Source organism: Scyliorhinus torazame, chromosome 13, assembly GCF_047496885.1.
Source record: "Scyliorhinus torazame isolate Kashiwa2021f chromosome 13, sScyTor2.1, whole genome shotgun sequence".
NCBI classification, from domain to species: domain Eukaryota; kingdom Metazoa; phylum Chordata; class Chondrichthyes; order Carcharhiniformes; family Scyliorhinidae; genus Scyliorhinus; species Scyliorhinus torazame.
This window is the reverse complement of record NC_092719.1, coordinates 110,793,082-110,805,305: the sequence shown is the minus strand read 5'-3', so window position 1 is coordinate 110,805,305 and position 12,224 is coordinate 110,793,082. Positions and strand designations below refer to the sequence as shown.

The 12,224-nt window shown below is 46.4% G+C and overlaps 1 protein-coding gene across 8 annotated transcripts in view; it reads right to left on the bottom strand.

Moving 5' to 3' along the window:
* dock3 (dedicator of cytokinesis 3) overlaps nt 1-12,224 on the bottom strand; it is a 1,587,592-nt gene that overhangs the window by 768,623 nt on the left and 806,745 nt on the right. The gene's annotated exons all lie outside the window — the stretch shown is intronic.

Sequence of the window (12,224 nt, the reverse complement as noted above, 5' to 3'; positions counted from 1 at the left end):
GACTGCCGAACAGTCCAAGAGAACCAAGCAGGAAGAAAAGGAATCTCCTGAGGTCCTGCCTACTCATTGGTTCTCCATTTTGGATGCTGATGGAGACATTGGCTCTTCAGAGGAATGCAGTCAGAGCCAAATTCATGGCACCATGGGTGGTTCAGCTGCACAGGAGGAGAGGAAGAAGTGGGGAAAAGCAGTGGTGATTGGCGATTTGGTAGTTAGAGGAACAAACAGGGATGTCTTTGGTCATAGACATGACTCCAGGATGGAATTATGCCTCTCTGGTGCCAGGGAAAGGATGTACGGAGCAGCTGCAGGATATTCTTCTGGGGGTGAGTGATCAGCCAGGGGTCATGATCCACGTTGGTACAAATGGATTATGTCGGAAAAGGGATAAGATATTGAAGGCAGATTTTAAAGAGGTAGGAAAGAGATTGAAAAGCAGGATCTCTGAAGCAGTAATCTCAGGATTACTCCCAGTCCCACATGCCTATGTGATGGATATCACACTGTCCGTAGAATTTAAATTAGAATAAAGACATTTATAAGAGGCAGAAATGAATACACAAAGTGTTTTAATTCAAAGTGGAATGAAACCACTATTGCAAAAAGGTCTTTTAAAAGTCAGTATGAAGCTGCAAAAAGATTAGTTGACCCTTAGGTTCATTAAGTCACATCAGACAAACGCAGGGCCTAAGGAAGATCCTTGAGTTGACAGACCATAAATTCTTTAAATTACCTTACTGCAGTTATAACCACAAACCGGAACGCGGGAAAGGTATATCGAAATAGCAAGTCGAATTAATGAAACAAACTTTCTGTTTTAGCTATATAGCTTTTGACACTTGAGATAACACCATTCGTAATAGTGGCTGTCTGGACATCTATATATTTAAGAATCTTGACAAACTTCCGGTTGTGGCTATGCCTTGGTAGGTCACATGGTCGGCAGCTCCCGCTGATAACGGACTATTGGGCCCTTTTCAGGAGCTCCAGCGGCATTTGGACGACGATTCCCGGTGTGGGAAGGAAACAGTGAGGGTCCCCGAGCACTGTAAGAGTGGACCAGGAGCGGAGCTGTCAAAAAAGTGGCTTTAGAGAAGTGAGGAGAACGGGCGTGAAAAAACAAGATGGTGGCGGGTGGTGATCAGGCAGCGTGGGCCCAGTGGTCTCGGAAGTAGCAGGAGTTTTTGAGAAGCTGCTTTGCGGACTTGAAGACGGAGATGTTGGCCCCTATGAAGGCGTCGATTGAAAGGTTGGTGGAGACCCAGAAGATTCAAGGAACGGCGATTAAGGAGGTGCAGCAGAAGGCCTCTGATAATGAGGACGAGATTCTGGGCCTGGCGGTCAGAGTGGAAGCGCACGAGGCGCTACACAAAAAATGTCAGAAGAAGCTGGAGGACCTGGAGAATAGGTCGAGGAGGCAGAACCTGTGGATTCTAGGTCTCCCTGAAGGCGTGGAGGGGTCGGCTGCTGGGGCGTATGTGGCCACGATGCTGAGTACGCTGATGGGCGCCGGGGCTCTCCCGAGGCCCCTGGAGTTGGATGGGGCGCACAGAGTCCTGGCCAGGGGGGAGTTAATCTCAATCAGGGCCCACAGGGAAAAGAGGGAGAGGATGGAGAGGGAGAGATTGGTGGGGGAGATACTGAGGGTAGGAGGTATGCGGAATCACCCGAGAAGGGGCTGCTGAAGGAGTGCCGGAGCCTTCAAACGGAGTTTGACTTGCTAACCACGGGGAAGGCTGAGGCCTAGTTGCGGAAGGTACAGGGAGCAGTGTATGAGTATGGGAAGAAGGCAAGTCGGATGCTGGCGCATCAGCTGCAGAAGAGGGAGGTGGCTAGGGAGATTGGGGGAATTAGAGATAGGGGGAGGAACACGGTGCGGAGTCCAGCTAAAATAAGCGAGATCTTTCAGGACTTCTATGGTAAACTGTATGAGTCAGAACCCCCGGAAGGTGAGGAGCGGATGAGGCAGTTCCTGGACCAACTGAGGTTCCCAAAGGTGGAGGAAGGGCGGATAGAGGGACTGGGGGCACCGATTGGGATGGAGGAGCTAGTTAAGGGGTTGGGGAGAATGCAGGCGGGCAAGGCCCCGGGGCCGGATGGGTTCCCCGTAGAGTTCTACAGGAAATTCCCGGAGGTGTTGGGCCCGCTGTTGTTGAGAACTTTTAACAAGGCTAAGGAAAAGGGTATCCTTCCCCCGACGATGTCGCAGGCTCTGATCTCACTTATCCTCAAGTGTGATAAGGACCCGTTACAATGCGGCTCCTATTGGCCGATTTCACTCCTTAATGTGGATGCCAAGCTGTTGGCCAAGATCTTGGCCACTAGGTTGAGGATTGTGTCCCGGGAGTGATTCATGAGGATCAGACGGGGTTTGTGAAGGGCAGGCAGTTGAATACGAATGTGAGAGGCTCCTGAATGTGATCATGATGCCCTCGGAGGGGCGGGACGCAGAAGTGGTAGTAGCAATGGACGCGGGGAAGGCCTTCGATCGGGTAGAGTGGGAGTACCTCTGGGAAGTGTTAGGCAGATTTGGATTTGGGGAGGAATTCATAGGGTGGGTCATATTGTTGTACCAGGCCCCGGTAGCGAGTGTGTCGATGAACCGGTTGCGGTCAGGGTACTTTAGGTTATATCGTGGAACGAGGCAGGGGTGCCCTTTGTCCCCCTTACTGTGTGCCTTGGCGATTGAGCCGCTGGCCATGCCAACCCCCTGGAGGGGGTTGGTTCGGGCGGGGGGGGGGGGGGGGGGGGGGGGGGGGGAGAAGAGCACCGTGTTTCACTGTATGCGGATGACCTGCTTCTGTATATTGCGGATCCGGTGGAGGGGGTGGGGGAGGTCATGCAGGTTCTTAGGGATTTTATAGACTTTTCGGGATACAAGTTAAACGTGGGAAAAAGCAAGCTTTTTGTGGTGCTTGCGAGGGGCCAGGATGAGAGGTTGGGTGAGCTACCGCTCAAGATGGTGGAGAGGATCTTTCGGTACTTGGGCATCCAGGTGGCCAAGAGCTGGGGGGTCTTGCACAAGCTCAACTTAGCGCGGCTGGTGGGTCAGATGGAGTAGGACTTTAGGAGGTGGGAGATGTTGCCACTCTCCCTGGCGGGCAGGGTGCAGTCCGTAAAGGTGACGGTCTTCCCTAGGTTCTTGTTCGTGATCCAGTGCTGCCCATTCTCATCCCCAAGTCCTTTTTCAGGCGGGTAAATAGGAGTATCATGGGATTTGTGTGGGCAAATAAGACCCCTCGGGTTAAGAGACTGGGGGCGGGCGGGGAGAACAACCACAGGTTCGTTGCAGTTAGGATAGACGGTGGGTTCCTAGGCTGGCACAGGGCGGGAATCAGAAGGATGGGGGATTTGTTTATCAATGGGACTTTTGCCAGTCTGAGGGCACTGGAGGAGAAATTTGGGCTACCCCCAGGGAATACCTTTAGGTACATGCAGGTTCAGGCATTTGTGAAAAAACAGGTGGGGGAATTTCCGCTGCTGCCTGCCCGGAGGATACAGGACAGGGTGGTCTCGGGGGTGTGGGTGGGGGATGGCAAAGTATCGGATATATACCAGGAGCTGCAGGAGGCGGAGGAGTTTGCGCGTTCTCCCGGTGTCTGCGTGGGTCTCACCCCCATGACCCAAAGATGTGCAGGGTAGGTGGATTGGCCACTCTGAATTCCCCCTTAATTAGATTTCCCCCCCTCCAAGTTGTATCGATCTGCGCTGAAGGAGGGTGAAGGTGGACACGGCGCTATTCTCTTCTTCCTCCTCCAAGGTGAGGTGGGGGCTGGCTGGAGGCTGGAGGACAATAAGACGATCAGAGAATCCCTACAGTGCAGGCGGAGGCCATTTGGCCCATCAAGTCTGCACCGATGGGCACCAACTCAGGTTAATAGAGGCATACAAGATGATCAGAGAATTGGATAGGGTGGACAGTGAGAGCCTTTTTCCTCGGCTGGTGATGTCTAGCACGAGGGAACATAGCTTTAAATTGAGGGGAGATAGTCTTATATAAGACTATCTCCCCTCAGAGGTATGTTCTTTACTCAGAGAGTGGTAAGGGCGTGGAATGCCCTGCCTGCAACAGTAGTGGACTCGCCAACACTAAAGGCATTCAAATGGTCATTGGATAGACATATGGACGATAAGGGAATAGGATAGATGGGCTTTAGAGTGGTTTCACAGGGCGGCGCAACATCGAGGGCCGAAGGGCCTGTAATGTGCTATAATGTTCTATGTTCAGTGGAAGAACTGAAGGGCAAGTGGGAGGAGGAGCTGGGGGAGGAGATGGATGAGGGCCTGTGGGCCGACGCCCTGGGCAGGGTCAATTCCTCCTCATCTTGCGCCAAGCTTAGCCTGATTCAGTTTAAAGTGGTGTACCGGGCGCATATGACAAGGGCGAGAATGAGTAGGTTTTTTGGAGTAGAGGACGGGTGCGTGAGGTGATCAGGGAGCCCAGCAAACCACGCCCATATGTCTGGACATGCCCGGCACTTACGGAATTTTGGAAGGGCTTTGCAAAGGCTATACCAAGGTCTTGGACACTCGGGTGAAACCGAGCTGGGGGATAGCGATATTTGGGGTATCGGACGATCCGGGAGTGCAGTAGTCAAAAGAGGCCGGATGTCCTGGCCTTTGCCTCCTTCGTAGCCCGGAGAAGGTTCTTGTTAATGTGGAGGGACGCGAAACCCCCAAGCTGGGAGGCTAGGGTCAATGACATGGCGGGATTTCTCAGGTTGGAGAAGATAAAGTTTGCCTTGCGAGGGTCTGTGCAGGGGTTCTCCAGGCGGTGGCAACCGTTCCTTGACTTTCTCGTGGAGTGTTAGGTGGAGGTCAACCCGGGGGGGGGGTTTCAGTTTATTTGTAAGGGGCGGACTTGCTTTGTTTTATTAAATTCTTAGTTGGTTAGGGGGTTAAGTTGTTTTGTTGGCACAGTGTTTTGCCTTCTTTGCATTATATTTTCTATTGTAGTGTTTTGTAAAAAATTATGGAAAAATCTTGAATAAAAACATTTAAAAAAAAAAGAATCTTGACACATTAGAAATAAACAAAAGTGGAGATGTGTCTTTAATAGCTCCCTGTCTGAACATATATTTGAAACATATGACACTCGAGCTGATACTAAGAACTTTAAATCATATATTGTTGATAAACCATAAGTCTGGCCATTGGGCTTTAGGAAATTGCTCAGTTGGGGAAATAAGACACGAGGGAAGGCCATACCCTAAATTGGAAGAAATATATATAATCATGGTTTCCCACCCACTGTGGTCGACAGGGCTCTCAACCGTGTCTTACCCATCTCCTGCACCCCTGCCCTCACCCCCTCTCCTCGCTCCCAGAACCAGGATAGGGTCCTCTTGTCCTCACTTTTCACCCACCAGTCTCTGCATTCAAAGAATCAATCTCCGCCAGTTCTGCCAACTCCACCACCAAACACATCTTCCCCTCACTCCCCTTGTCAGCATTCCACGGGGACCGCCATCTCCGGGATACCATGGTCCATTCCTCCATCAGCCCCGTCACTCACCCTCTTCCCACGGTGCCTTCCCATACAATTGCAGAAGGTGTAACACCTGCCCCTCTACCTCCTCCCTGCTCACCATCTCAAGCCCTAAATACTCTTTTCAAGTGAGGCAGCGCTTCACGTGCACCTCCTTCAATCTGGTCTATTGCATTTGCTGCTCCCAATACGGTCTATTCTACATTAGAGTGACTAAACGTAGACTGGGTGACTGCTTTGCAGAACACCTCCGGTCCTTCCTGTTGCTTACCATTTCAACTCACCGTCCTGCTCACACATCCACATGTCTGTTCCTTGACCTGCTGCAATGTTCCAGTGAAGCCCAGCACAAACTGGAGGAACAGCATCTCATCTTTCAATTCGGTGTGTTGCAGCCTTCCGGACTTAACACTAAGTTCAACAACTTCAGACTGTGAACCCTCTCGTCCACCTTCACCCCATTTTTATTTCTATCAATTTATTTTCATTTCTTACACTGATCTGTTTTTCCCTCACCACTGTTTTCCCCCTCTCCCCACTCCACTTGGGCCAACTGTTCCTAGCTGCCCTTTGACTCATTGCTCACCTTTGTTCTGCCATTCATACATCCTAATCTCTTTACGTGACACAATCAGTACCCTTCTTAGCCTTAATCATCCCCATTTACATTCCTTTTGTCATCTGTCCTCGACATCTTTGTCAATCTCCACCTATTGCTGGCTCCTTATACAGCCCCACTGCTCCACGCCCCCCCCCCCCCCCATTACAGTATAAATCTGACCCCATTTCCAGTTTCTCTCGCTTTGACAAAAAGTCATCCCGACTCAAAATGTTACCTCCCTTTTCTTTCCACAGATGCTGTCAGACCTGCTGAAATTGTCCAATATTTTCTGTTTTTGTAGAAAAAGAAAAGTGCATTCACAGAATCGGTACTCACTCTCTCCTGCTAAGAGTGCAGTCAAAGTTCTGTCCTTCAGCCTGCTTCAACAAACTAAGACCATCGTGGAAACCCATGCAGACAAGGGAAGAATGTGCAAACTCCACAGAGATAGTCACCCAAGGCTGGAATTGAACTGTGAGGCAGCAGTGCTAACCACTGTGCCACTGTGCGCCCCTAATCTTCATATATACCAGGAGAATCAAATTGGTAAAGGTGGTCCAGCAGATGAGTTTGTTGAATATTTTCGTGACATTTTCTTGGAGAAATACGTTGTGTAACTGACTAGGGCTAAAGCTATCTTAGATCTAGTATTGTGTAATGAAGCAGGGTTAATGAGCAATGTCACAGTGGAAGGACTGCTGTGAAATAGTGATCATAATACCATTTAATTCTATGTGAAGTTTGAAAGTGACATCGTCCAGTTATAACAGGACTCTAAACTTAAAACAAAGCCAGTTACATAGCTATGAGGGAAGAAATGGCGAAGATTGATTGGATAAATGGTGATAAATAAACACTGGGAACCTTCAAAGAAATAACTCAAAATATTCAACAAAAATGCATTCCACTGAAAAGTAAAAACTCATAATGAAAGACACATGGCAGAATTCTCCGTTCCTGAGATTAAGTGTTGACACCAGGGCAGGTTTTGTGGACTTCCACAAGAGCAAAATTGGTGCCGCACCTGGACTGATTCAACGACTGTTAAGGAGCTAGCACGGGAGACTTCTGTTGGTGTCCAGGGTGTGAGTGGTCGCACACAAAGCAGCTCCTGCTTGAAGGCATAGAAATGAGCTCTCTTTACTCAAAATTGGGGGCAACTTCAATGGAAAAGTGTAACTGAGGATCGGAGAAGTTCCCCCCGGGAGTGGTACGTCTGTTGGTTACCAAGCTCGGCCAAAGAAGGTGAAAGACTTGGCCCAGGAGTTGGAAGAGCCCTGTGGTGTAGCTGCCAGTGGAAGGATGGGGGAGGGGGAAGGACTAGTGTAATAGCAAAGCCCCAGATGAAACAGTTGATGGCCTTCATCAAGGAAGCGTTCTGCCAGCAGAGGAAGGAGATGCAGGAGGATTGCCCAAAGACCATCGAATGGACTATGGCATCCTTGAAGGGCTTGATGGAGAGGGTGAAGAAATGGGTGGAGGCACAGGGGTCATAGATCCGAGAGATTGAAAGGGTGATGTCGGAGCAGTAAAATAGATTGAGAAGGCAGAATCTGCGGATAGTCGGCCTGCCTGAAGGAGTGGAAGGTGCGAGTGCCACGAAGTACATTTTGAGGATGTTGGCAGGGCTAGTGGCGGCGGGTGTGCTGGATAAGGTATCTGAGGTGGACGGACCTCTCAGATCACGAAGGCAGAAGCCTAGAGCGGGGAGCCGCTGTGCAGTGATCATCAGGCTCCACATATTTTTGGAGAAGGAGAGGATTCTGTAGTGGGTCAGGGAGAACCGCAACTCCGAATGGGAGGGGAACAACGTCTGAATATACCAGGACATTGGAGCTGAGCTGGCAAAATGGTGTGTGTGGTTCAACAGAGTTAAGGCGGTGCTATATTGGCGGCAGATCAGGTTTGGGGTGCTCTACCCCGCAAAGCTTTGGGTGACTATTGTCATGCGAGAGTGCCTTTAAGAACTGAATGTTTAAGCAATGTACTTTAAGAAAACAGTGATGACATAAGAGTGGGTGGGGCTCAGCTCAGTTCAGCCATGTTGCAGTTTGGTTTTGCAGTTAGTTTGAAAAGTGCCTGGCTGGTTTTGCTGCGAGCAGTTTAAAAGTGCCTGGCTGTTTTGCTGTGAGCTGATTAAAAAGGAGAAAGTAGGAGTAATAGATAAACTATCTTGTCCAGGAATACAGTTTATCTTGGGTAATGATATAGCTAGATCGCAGGTGGGAGTGATGCCTACTGTGGTTGATAAGCCAGTGGAAAATCAGTCAACTGAAGTGTTGAAGGACGAATATCCTGCGATTTTTCCGGATTGTGTAGTAACAAGTTCGCAAAGTCACAGGTTAAGACAAGAGGAGAAATCAAAGAGTGAAGATGAAGTTGAAGTTGAAGTGCAATTATCAGAAACGATTTTTGATCAGATGGTTGGAAAAGAACAAGAACAGCTGGAGGATGAGGCGGATATTTTTAGTTCAGGCAAATTGGCAGAGATACAACAGAAAGACGCAGAAATAAAACGGATATATCAGAAATCATATACGGAAGAGGAATCTGAGAGTATACCAGACTGTTATTACCGTAAAAATTATGTCTTGATGAGAAAATGGAGACCTGTACATATGCAGGCGGATGAAAAGTGGGCAGAAGTTCATCAAGGGGCTGTTTAGCACAGGGCTAAATTGCTGGCTTTGAAAACAGACCAAGGCAGGCCAGCAGCACGGTTCAATTCCCATAACAGCCGCCGGAATGTGGTAACTAGGGGCTTTTCACAGTAACTTCATTTGAAGCCTTCTTGTGACAATAAACGATTTTCATTTCATTTCATTTCAAGTAGTATTGCCGGTAGGGTATAGAAAGGAGGTGTTGCGAGTTGCACATGAGGTACCAGTGGGAGGTCATTTGGGAGAAAGGAAAACTCAAGCTAAAATCCAAAAACATTTTTATTGGCCTGGACTACATAAAGATGTAATTAAATTTTGTCAATCATGTCACACATGTCAAGTGATAGGGAAACGTCAAGCAGTGATAAAACCAGCACCCTTAATACCCATTCCAGCATTTGAGGAACCTTTTACAAGGGTCCTAATCGATTGTGTAGGACCGCTTCCTGAAACAAAAAGTGGGAATCAATATCTTTTGACTGTAATGGATGTGTCTTCTAGGTTTCCAGAGGCCATTCCAGTACGTAATATTACAACTAAACGGATTGTGGAGGAGTTACTTAAACTCTTTACTAGATATGGACTACCCACAGAAATTCAATCGGATCAAGGAACAAATTTTACTTCAAAGTTATTCAAAGAAGTTATGGATATCTTAGGAATAAAACAATTTAAATCAACTGCGTACCATCCAGAATCGCAGGGAGCGTTAGAAAGGTGGCAAACAGACATTAAAGACAATGTTGAGGGCGTATTGTCAAGATTATCCAGAGGATTGGGATAAAGGAATTCAATTCGTTTAATTGTTTACAATTAGGGATGCACCTAAAGAGTCTACCAAATTTAGTCCTTTTGAACTAATTTTGGTCATGAGGTAAGAGGACCACTTAAATTGATTATCAAAAATTGGTGGGTGAGAAATCGGAAATTACACTATTGGATTACGAGTCAAATTTTAGGGAACGATTAAATAGAGCAGATGAATTGGCTAGACAACATTTGAAAATTGCACAAAATGTGATGAAACGGGTAGCGGACAAGAAATCCAAAGTTCGTAGTTTTGCCAGTGGGGATAAAGATTTAGTGTTGTTACCAGTGGTAGGGGAGCCTTTAAAAGCTAGGTTTTGTGGACCGTATCAGATTGAAAGGAAATTAAGTGAGGTGAATTATGTGGTAAAACACCAGATAGAAGGAAGACTCACCGAGTGAGTCATGTGAATATGCTTAAAAGATACTTTGAAAGGGAAGGAGAGAAAAAGGAGGATTTAATGATTCTAACTCAAAGTGACGAACCAAATCCAGATGACTGTGAATTTGACATACCTCAAATTAAATTGGAAAATGAGAATGTTCTTAAATATTTGGGATGAATTGTTAAGTTACCTTCCAGAGGAAAAACGAACTGACCTGAAAGGATTAATGATATCACATGGGCACGTTTGTAGAGATAAATTGGGAAGTACTAAAATGGCTATACATGATGTAGATGTGGGAAATGCTGTTCCTATCAAGCAACATCCATATCGACTTAATCCTTTAAAATTGGCACAGGTTAACAAAGAGATTGAGAGTATGCTTAAAAATGGCATAATTGAAGTGGTTTGCAGCCAATGGAACTCACCCATAATGATGGTACCTAAACCAGACAGTACCCAACGGTTGTGTGGGGACTATAGAAAGGTGAATGCAGTTACAAGAACGGACTCTTATCCTATCCTACTTTTGGAGGATTTCATTGAGAAAGTGGGACAGTCGGCTTTTATTTCCAACTTCCAGACATGGAAAGAACATTTTAAACATCGTTTGGAGTGCTTCGATCGACTTCAGGAGGCGGGCTTGGTGATGAACCTAGCAGAAAGTGAATTTGGAGAAGCCCGAATCACTTTCCTTGAGGAGTTTCCGTTATCCTCAAGACAAAGGGAAATAATGTGATTTCTTAACATGAATGAATTTGATCGAACCTTTGTGCAAACGTTTTGTGGCGTGATTACTACACTGCTGGACTTGCTAAAGAAACCTAAACAATTTCAATGGACAGTGGACTTTCAACAGGCATTTGACTGCCTGAAAGCTGTGATCACCAATACTCCTGTATTGGAGAATTGCAAGGGACTCTGTTGTCAGATTGAACTAAATTATCTGATTCTGAAGAGAAATGATGAGGAGTAGAGGAATGGATGGATCGTCAGAGACTTTGTTCAAAGAGACTGTCAATCGAGAAGGATTTCAGTTGTAAGAAGACGAACAAAGAAAAATGGACTATATTATTTTACCTGTTTGCGTATGTTTTCTTTAAATGAAAATGTATATTTACTGTGTGCATTTCTTAGTGGATGGTGCAAAATTGAAAAATGAAACCATCTTGAAATTGATGGGGGTGTTTTTTTTCTTGGGGGGAGGTGTCATGCGAGAGTGCCTTTAAGAACTGGATGTTTAAGCAATGTACCTTTAAGAAAACAGTGATGTCATAGACTGGGTGGAGCTCAGCTCAGTTCAGCCATTTTGCAGTTTGGTTTTGCAGCTAGTTTGAAAAGTGCCTGGCTGGTTTTGCTGAGTGCAGTTTAAAAGTGCCTGGCTGTTTTGCTGTGAGCTGATTAAAAAGGTGAAAGCCAGTTTGAGACAGCAGCTTGAGAAGTTCTGGTTTGCTGTGAGTTGCTTGAAGGGAGAAAGCCAGTTTAAAATGCAGTGGGTGTGGGGCTGTGTGTGTCCAGAGAGCTGCAGGAAGAAAGCAAGGTGCTGGAGCTGAAATCAACCAAGCTAATATATCTCTGCCATTCTACAGAAAATATATATATCCTTTAACCTGATGTGATACCGTTTAAAGATGTTAAGTCTTTTGGAAGTTTGAAGGAACATTTTAAGGAGTTATTTACTGTTGCAATATTTTCTGAGTTATCGTTGAAGTAAGGGGCGTTAAGAGATCCAATGTTTATTTAAGATGTTAAGTTGAGTTCATGGAATAAACGGTGCTTTGTGTTTAAAAACCCACATGTCAATAATTGAAATACCACACCTAGGGAACAAGCCGCGTGCTCGGAAAAGCAATAAATCCATTAAAGGGAGAGGTTGGTTGAACTCCATGATACATTTTGGGGTTCTGAAACACCTCGCCCATAACAATTGGGGGTTCGTCCGGGATTAAAGTCTATCTATTGGATTGGCTTTTGTGAACTTAAAGACAGTGAAGGATTGTTGCTTTTCCGGTGTGGTATTTTAGTTTAAATGGCTCTTTCAGAGGCTCAGAGGTTTTTGGGGGTAGAGAATGTCACACGTAGTACTTTGCGGACAGAAACAAAAAGCAGACTGTTAAGATTTGGCAAGAACGTTGCAGTTAACGTTACCTGACAAAATGCAAAAAGGTGAGGTAATTATGGTGGTGGTTAAGCATTTAAAGTTGCCTGAGATAGAGTTTGACTCATTGGAAATGGCAAAAATTCAGTTGCAAATTAAACAAATCGAACATGAGAAAGAATTA